This window comes from Protomyctophum bolini (assembly GCF_963924005.1).
Source record: "Protomyctophum bolini genome assembly, chromosome: 23".
In the NCBI taxonomy this organism is placed as follows: Eukaryota; Metazoa; Chordata; class Actinopteri; order Myctophiformes; family Myctophidae; genus Protomyctophum; species Protomyctophum bolini.
The window spans coordinates 17,681,986-17,692,263 of NC_137884.1; positions in this window are offsets into that span (position 1 = coordinate 17,681,986).

The window sequence follows — 10,278 nt, forward strand, 5'->3', positions numbered from 1 at the left end:
ATAAAGTCAAGAGCAATTTGAATGTAATATAAATGTATACCGGTACATTATTTCATTGTATTACGACTATACGATAATTTGAATACCCGGGCCTATGACCCTCATCCTTGCCAAAAATATAAAATAAAATACACAAAAGAGTAAATTTAGCTGCGGCTCAGACTCACCTTTGATAAACGTGACCGTGACCGTTTACCCCAAAGGCGCTGCCGTCAGTCCCCACCTCAATCATTTTGAGTGGCTGTCCTGCAATTTTCTGCCAGCCAGAGAAAGAGCAGGTGGCTGCAGATGTGAGCTATATATATAAAAAAGAGAAACACAACATCAACATTTAGTACTCATCTTCATAGCCCAAAGAATGCCATTGTGCATATAATAATGATGTTATAAATGTGGCTGAACGTAGGGAAATATTATTTGCAACTATATTATGATGATTACTATTATATCTTGTGTGAATAATGGATTACTTTGTGTTTTATTTTTAGTATTGTCAGTATTAGTGATATTATGTTACTGTATGTCTTATGTGCTGACATGCTGGTGTTTTTCGTGTTGCTTTTTATAGAAAACAATATTGAACAAAATGCAGATGCTTAAAACATGATTCCGCTGTTGCTGTATGAATGGGTGAACGTAATGCTCATTTCCTATCTGCACTGCAATGGTATCTGTTGAAATGGGCTATATGCCGCCGCCTAACATCACGTTACCTTCATTGTAAAGTGCTTTGGATAACAGAGCCATAGAAATGACAATTTCCATATATTTACTCTTGAAATCACTTTTTAAAAGTTGCTTTTATTGGAAGGAATTAAAAAAAGGTTTTTTTAAATAGTATTGTTTGATAAGCGTTACCCTGAATGCTTTTATTTCTCCCTGTACAGTTAGTTAATTAGTTATAGTTAGTAGTGTAACCCAAAACTCTTACCGGGTTGAAGTAGATTTGGTCAGCGCTGTTGGCTCCCCAGCATCCATATGGGCCACAGCTGAAGTACTTCAGTCTTCCTCCTACCTCCGTCCATGCCACATGAGCATTGAAGCCCACTGTGTAAGCACTCGGGAGACAGAGAACATGGTTGGCTGCATTAACTCCCACCACAAAACCATCGCCTCCAGCATCGATCTGTATCAAGCTTCCTAAAGGCAATGATAAAAAAAACATGAAGAGATTACTACAGTGCAATAGTGGTGTCAATAAACAGTCCAACATTACATCTCCCAGGATTGTTTGCAAATGTGATGACTTATGAAATTATTTCTAATTACGATTGATGTACAGAGAAGGAGCTGAAGTTGAAAATGTTTTGTTTACCTGGAACTTCTGCCCAGCTGCCACCCACATATTTGTAGATGTGGTCTGAAGCACCAGTCCCCCATATCCCTGCTTCTCCCACTGAGACATGCTTCAGGTTGGCATATGGCAGTAATCTCCAGTACCACTTTCCATGACCACTCAGAGAATAGGCTTGCCCGTCTGTGTCTGTAGCAACCACTTGTCCCAGGCTGGCATCAACCTGCGCTGCCAATGCCTCGGGCTCGTTCAGCAATGGGCCTTGGGTGCATCTCCAACGACCTGGGACGAATACAACATCATGATAATTACCATTGGATGAAAAATATGAACCAAATAATGTACTTCATAACGTATAAAAAAATCTAAGATTGAAAATGCATATTGACAGGAGATGTAGAGAGTTGACTTGAGGTCAGTGACTTACCCTGACAGAGAGCCAGGTGAGCCAGCACCAGCAAGAAGACTGCAGTAGCTCTCATGATGTCTCAGTTGCTCTGCCTTTCTGCCGCTCTTCTCAAAGAGTTGATTCTCTTCAGATTGATGTGGCCCTTATATATCATGGTATCCTGGCTCCCATCCAACCGGGAGGCGGTGGTATCTTATTTTTTAACACCAAAACTTCCTATCTGACTAGAAAAGGTTTTCTCACAACTACCCGTCCAGCAGTGTCGAAATGTTCATCTGAGTAAATCTGTTCCTCATATAACAATGTGTACGATAAACACCAGAATTATAGAAAAAGTGCTTTTTGAAAGCATCCCTAGTTTTAAAATATATAACAAACTAACCATACATAATATATTATGAAGTATGACGGAAGGATAAGTAATTATAAAATCGGTATTTACGAATAATAATTGACTATAATAATAATAAATTCTTGCAATAACAGATTGGGCCTAGTGGGGGAAATTATCAAAATATTTAGGGTATAAAGACCACTCTAAGTAGTATTACCAAGGTATATTTACCATCAAGCTATTATTAAAGTATTTACCTTATATATAGGGAATAAAAAGGTAATCATAATGAGAAAATTATATGTATTCATATAGGACAACTAATACATATTGACCAGGCCTCACTAAATGTAAAGTACACCTGCAGTCTTCCACACGCACACACTCTCTCTCTCAGGTCCCCACAACAGGTCAACCTGGCCTCTCGACCGGACTCTCTACGTCGTCCTCAGACGAGCCCTCCATCGTCGTCTCCAGTCATCTCGGTTCTCCATACATCTGGCCAGCTCCTTTGTGCTTTCCGCACCAGTATCTCTCTTTAGTACGTCCACGTAGGTAGGTGTGGGACGTCCTCTCGATCGATGCCCGTGTGTTGGTTCCCACAGTACAAGCTTTTTGGCCGGGAGTTCTTGATGTCGGTGGCAGTGGCCAGCTAGTCTCATCCTCCTTACTGCTATCTTACCGTTACACTTGGTAAAGCCCCGTACAGACGCTTGTTGGTGATGTGCTCATCCTGGTTGATGTTAAGTATACCACACGTAACATTCTTGTGTAGCACCCGTCCAGGGATTTCTGTAGGGCTTGTTTAAGTGTCCAGCATTCACAGCCGTAGAGGAGGACGGACTCCACGGTAGCAGAGAAGAAACTGATCTTGATGTGTCGGGGGAGGTTGGATTTCCACACACTGGTCATACCGTTAAGAGCTCGCCAGGCGAGTGCCTTCCTCACTTTAAGGTCCTTCTCTGTGGAGTCGACCCATGCGCCCAGGTATTTGAAGTCGCTGACCTCCTTTAGAACAGTACCCGTATAATCAATAGAGGAACACAGCTTGCATCTGTAACTTTTACGCATTCGGCAGTAGGAGTATTTGTACTTTGAAATACTTAGAGGTTAATACGGCACCACGGATACAGTTTGTACTCCAAACTTTAAAATTTGGTTTAAAAGTAAAAAGTTGGTATTTTCAGGCTCAAAATAGTAAAGTTAGGGTCTAGGTATTAACTATTGAACAAATTAAAAGTTGATGGACTGAAATAAATCCGATTCTCTTTAGAAATGTATTTAAACTAAGGTAATGGCAAAAAGATCCCTGGCCCAGGGGACTACAAATTAACTGTGGGTTCTAAACCAACCATTTACTATTGAAAAAGGGCTCTCTAGAATAAATTAAGTGGACAATAATGAATGATATTGTATCAGGTATAGAAAACACTAAAAAGGACTTATGAAGGTTTCACCTTCACCCCCATAAATTAAGTGAATAGTAAAAATATCCCAGAGTTAACAGTTATCTGAAATCTAATTATCCCTCATACCATTAAAGAAACATAAATAGAGAAAATTAATCATCGGTTACTAATGGCCCTGTACCATTTACATAAATATATCAATATAGTCTGTGTCAAAAGCACAATAAATGTCTCATATCCAGGGACTAATAAGAATAACATGATCTTTCATTTAACCCATTGCAGTACCCTTTACAGTAACTTTTTTAAGAATTAAAAATACTAACCCAAATAAATGTATTCAAAAATTAGTCTCCCTATGTAAAGTGAATTGTTTCACGTTCTCAAATATACTATTATTAAAGTGTACATTATATAAGTGTAAAGAAAAATAGCCGATCTACAAGCACTCATATAGAAATGTTTATATATAGGCTAATTAACCAGGTATAGGCAACACTAGGGTTGCATCCCTACTTCAAAGAAAAGACTTAAGCGAAAAGTAAAACTGTGTGTCCATACTGTAAATCTGTGATAATATAATCTTGTGACATAAAATGCACCAACAATTTTGTTTAAAAGTGTCCACAGGTCCACAAGTGTCCATGCACAGGCCCGAGTAGAAGGTATGCACTGTTTCAATATTAACCCAGTAGGGAAGAACTTAGAAAGTGAATTTGACATCTGACAGGTCAGATTAGCCTTGTGTCAGCAATGATTTTACAATAAATTACAAATAGACCCACAAGAGGGAACACATTAAGTTCAAAGTACATATTTACGAAAACTGCCAATACTAAATTAACTATCCGGTTATAGAGGAATATTTCCCGCTCACATTGTTTACATCAAAAAGGCTGAATCTTCAACAACTCAGTTTTCAGTTAGCCTATAATAAGTCAACTTGCGCACGGCGCAATAAAAGTGAAAAAAGACTATGGCAGATGTGACACTGAACAATGGGGGCACATATGTGACTATGGGCCGATGGTGACAAGCAGCACCAATGAGGAACTTTGGGGGGCTGATGGGACATGAACTTTGGGGGCATGTGTCAACACTAGATGAACATTGTACTTTTTTCATCCTTCTCAGCAACAAGGAGTACCTCTTTCATCACGTGACTACAAGGCGTATCGGGTCAGACCAGCACCATGGCCCAATACGATGTTGGGATGTGAACGTCAAATATTGCTCTTACCTTTTTAAGAAAAAAATTGGAAATCTGTGGCAGCTTTTCACATCCGCACAATACACATAAAAGGGCGCACGAGTGTGTGCAATAAGTAAACAATAGATTAGCCATTTTGAGCTCAGGTCAGCAACACTATGACACTAGAGGCTAGGTATAAGTAAGTATAAGGAAAGAGAAATTCATTTTTAACGTAGCTAGTTTCTTGGTGCAATTTATGATGCTTTTTAACCAGGTATGGACCAACTTGAAGTAACTTCAAAACTCAACAAAATATCTTTTGGTAAGCAAGAGACAACAATAAAAATAATACAGGTGTGTGTGTGGTCAATGTCTGCAGCACTAAAATGTAAGGCCGTGTATAATCTTAAGTAAACACTAACAGAAAGAAATAATAGTTTTCAGATCCCACCCAGATCGTACAATTTTACAGTATCTCATCCCTGCAGGCCATTTTAAATTATAGTAGCCTATGTAAACAGAATGAGGTTACATTTGCATGTTAAACTTTTATTTCTTTATTTGAAAGTTAAGGTAAAATAGACTTTTTACGTAGTACCATGACTCGGTATTACAGCCTGGTGGTAAAAGCTAAGCTAAATCAAGGGCAAAAGTCAATGCTGCTTTAACAAATAAGAGATAAGGACTCTTCTCCTGGTAGGCACCACTTATTCAGTTCAGGGGAAGAACCCCGGGGTAATCAAATTAATACAAGGTATTACACAAGGCATGGGGACATTTGTAGTATACATATCTTTTATGAAGATATGTTGAGGGGGACAAAATATTTAGGGTATAAATAACTCTCTAAGTAGTATCATCAATATATTACACAAGGGATGGGACATTTTTAGTATACATATCTTTTATGAAGATATGTTGAGGGGGACTGGGGGAAATTATCAAAATATTTAGGGTATAAAGACCACTCTAAGTAGTATTACCAAGGTATATTTACCATCAAGCTATTATTAAAGTATTTACCTTATATATAGGGAATAAAAAGGTAATCATAATGAGAAAACTATATGTATTCATATAGGACAACTAATACATATTGACCAGGCCTCACTAAATGTAAAGTACACCTGCAGTCTTCCACACACACACACACACACACACACACACACACACACACACACACACACACACACACACACACACACACACACACACACACACACACACACACACACACACACACACACACACACACACACACACACACACACACACACACACACAGTGTTTTTTTTTTTTCAGTCTCTTGCCAGAAATAATGAATGATGTTCCAGGAAGCATCACAGTTAATTAAAGTGTCTGTGTTTGTGTGGCTTAGGACGGAAATTGGTATAATGGTATAAATGTTAAATAATGTTTTTAATACCATTAATCTCTTGAACCCTATAGCATCCCAATTCTGGGGAGAACATTCGCCAAAAATATGCAACCTAGAAGCTCTCAACTATAAGACGTTTGGTGTCAAGGTGTCAAGGGGGAAAAAAGAGCAGAGTCAGACCCAAGACTGAAGTTTTGAGGGCTGAAGTTTTGAGGGTTTAAATGGTTTCCAGTAGTAGATTGAAAAACTTACTTTGAAAAGTATTAATAACCAATTCATGATATGCTATAATTACAATTTACAATTTAGGCATTTAGCAGACGCTCTTGATCCAGAGCAACTTACATTAAGCAAAAACAAAAGCATGGCATACATCACATATATAAAAAGTAGTTGTAGTGCCTAAAGTCCTATACTTAATGGCACTACTGGTTGCCGACGAGCAGGTGGAAGCTCTTACGTGTGCCAGTAGAAGCTGATCTCCAAAACATGTCGGTTGAGTTTAACTTTGCTTTATTTTCTGCAGTCATTTTCCTATACAACATACAGATACAATAATAAGAAAGAAACAGTAACAAACACAGGGGACCAGCCCTCCTGAACACAGTAGAAAACTGTTAGCCTCTGCCGTCTGCCACTGGCAACACCTGTGCCTGATCAGGAGCCTGGTTAAATACCTGGGCTGGCCCAGACACTGACCAAGCTGCAGTGACACTGTCAATCAGCAAAACATTAGGTCATAATGACTACGGCGGAAGATTGGGAGTGAGGCTGCAGTTCTGACTGTGATGGGAAGTGCATTCCATAGTTTTGGAGCCAGAAGGGAGAAGAGTTTGGGACGTGTGGAGCGTTGTCCAGGCGTTCTTAGTGAAGGTACCTCCAGCTTCCCATGCGTTGGCTGATCTGAGTGAGAGGGAGGGTTTGTACTAAGTCAGCTACACTGACTTAGTACTCCCTCAGCCAGGGACCCCCTGGAACTCCCTCAGCCAGGGACCCCCTGGAACTCCCTCAGCCAGGGACCCCACGACCCCCTGTATACCTTCTGGGTAGAGCTGGCAATGAGAAATTTATGTTTGTCTGCAGACAAGAGGCCATTTCACATTCAAGTTCAATCAAAGACAAATGCATGTCTGCTCTGAATTTGTCCTCTGCAATGTAATAAATGTAGTCTAGGCTTTTCACGTGCCTTTAGTATGTGGTTTGTAGTTATGGATCCTCAAGGTGGGGAGAAAATAAGAAGTGTTCTAGAGCATCATCAACTGACACTGCCTGAGGGCAGTAAATGTATGCAAAGCAACTGAACAAGGTGGCCCATTATATCAGGTGTTCAGGCACAAGAAAACAACCTGGACCTCATTAAAAGCTCTTTGCATATCGAGTATGAGGAAGAAGCTTAGAGAGGGAATCTTATTTTCTGACTCCAGGGGGTCAACTTGAACACACACACACTCTCTGTCTCTGTTGCAGATAATACTTAACTTAACTTCCAGGCAGCCAACACATCACGAATGCTGACTTTTCAATGTGCCACACACACACGCACGTGCCACACACACACACACACACACACACACACACACACACACACACACACACACACACACACTCTGTCTCATGTGCTTTGTTGCAGATAAGACTGTTTGAGAACAGCATAATTATTTGAAAACAACAACAAAAGGAATGTGCAAAAACACCTATCTGGGCAAAAAAGGACATGACAGCACAGAGCATGTTCGTCTGATATGTGTATACGAAGCCTAAGCGTGCATTACTCGCACCATTTTCCCATTTGGAGATCATGAAAGTTCATCCCATCCCATCATCCCATCCCACAGTTTAGCAAATATAGTGCATGTAGTCACTTTTACAAATACCATTTACAACCATAACACAAAAATGTTATGTTATTTCCACACCCAGGCCAGTGTACTGAATGATCCGATGTAATAAGTAAGGGAACCCGATTTATTTTGCGATGCCCAGAAAATAAATGAAATTGCAGCGAAGCAATTAGAATCAAATTTGTCCAGCTGTATTGATTAAACATTTACATTGTAAACATCATCCACTGCATGACAGCAGTTTTTAATCTGTCCGACAGAATTTATGGCACCACACGCCAGATGAATAACATGTAAGCAATAGGCTATAACTACACACACATAAATGGTAAAGAGAGGAATCACCTCAGCTGTTTAAGTTAAGAACAAACTGTCAACACAGCTGAGTCCTTGTCAACCTTTATAGCAAACAGACAGCTGAGCATAAGCGCAAGTCACAACTTGTCCATAACAAGGTGGTCTTGTGTTCACACACACACACACACACACACACACACACACACACACACACACACACACACACACATACACACACACACACGTCAAGAGGATTGTTTGAGTTCTCCCTCCACTCGACATATGGGACAATAGACTCCCCGCCAATCCACTGTGACTGATTGACTGCAGGGGCACGCCACTACAAGAATAATAAGCAATAGCTATAGTTCCCCAATCCCCATAGCATATAATACACACACACACACACACACACACACACACACACACACACCTCCTAATATTAATCTTCTGACGAGTCTTTGGCGTCCCTGACTTATTACACCTCTCACTATGACACACTGACGCCTTGCTGCCTTTAAGAATATCACCAAGGTGCCAGACAGCTGACGTTGACCAAACAGACACACAGATGATGAGGTAAACATGGTTTCTTCCACTGACTGGGCCATGATTGCCACTTTGCCATGAGCCAATTTGGTGGCTTTTGCAATGTTAGCTTGGAGTAAACATTAGAAATTGAATTAAATAAAATATGGCCCTTTGTGTGTGGGACTACAAAACATGTTTAGCATCAGATTCCAGCTATAACAGGAGTGTATACTCTGTAGGCCTTTAGCCAGAAGTCAATCAATCAACTGGAGTGCATCCAATTTTTGGTTTTTGAGCATTTAGCCGTAGCAAATTTAGCTCATAATTGACCATGACATAATTCAATATTTCAGTTACAATGCAACATGAACTAATGGTGGATTTTATTTCAACATTAACTTTTCACATTATTCTCTTAATTATAGTTGCAAATTAATCAATTTACCTATAATAATTAAAAATACACGGCTGAATTCATGGATGGATGCTTAGATTATTTTAAATGTAAACTATTTAGCCGATATTTAAAAACACAAAACCTCACAAATATTGAACAGAAAAAAGAAAAGGAAAAGAAGATCTCCAAGATATAGCATTCCAACAGGGGGCGCCACATTGCAGTTGTGTTACAGTGATGCTCTCTGTCTATGGTCATGCTAGTCCAAACTTTTCATGTCAAGGACCCCCTGGAACTCCCTCAGCCAGGGACCCCCTGGAACTCCCTCAGCCAGGGACCCCAGGACCCCCTGGAACTCCCTCAGCCACGGACCCCCTGGAACTCCCTCAGCCAGGGACCCCCTGGAACTCCCTCAGCCAGGGACCCCCTGGAACTCCCTCAGCCAGGGACCCCACGACCCCCTGGAACTCCCTCAGCCAGGGACCCCACTTTGGGAACCACTGCCTTACACTATTCTCTGCAACATGTCATGAAGGCGAACACGCAGATATACAAGCACAACACATTGTTTGAGCTTGCTTCTAGACTGCTCATATTTTCGGCAAAGAGATTTTGGTGGGGCCGTGGAGGGTAAAAAGGAAGGGACCAAGTACAGACCATTGGGACACCTCTGTCTGTCAATGCGGCTAAAATGTCATTTCGATAGTTATGTAGACAGCTGCCAGGTCATTGGTGACAGGGCATCTTATAGCACGTATAGTTTCAACGTAGGCTACAAATTATTGATTTTCTTTCGATATTCTCCTGCTAGACTCATAGGTTCTTGGTTTACTGATTATCCTAGATCAGTGGTTCCCAAAGTGGGGTCCGGGGACCCCCAGGGGTCCTTGAGGTAGTTCCAGGGGGTCCCCAGCTAAATGATAGTTTGGAACCAAATGGACCCTTATGGGTCTGTAACTCTACAAATGGAACCAAATTTGTTTCCATTTGTACACTCCGAGTTCAATTAACATTGATTTTACAATATAACTTGGGGGTCTCAGAGATAGAAAGGCCATTAAATGGGGGTTCCATAGACTAATGCACATCAAACGGGTTGAGAATCACTGCTGGAGCCGTAAAAGATCTTCTCTTATGGGGGTCCCTGCATGGCCTATCTTTTCAAATGGGGGTCTACGAGGCTAATTAGTGTCAAA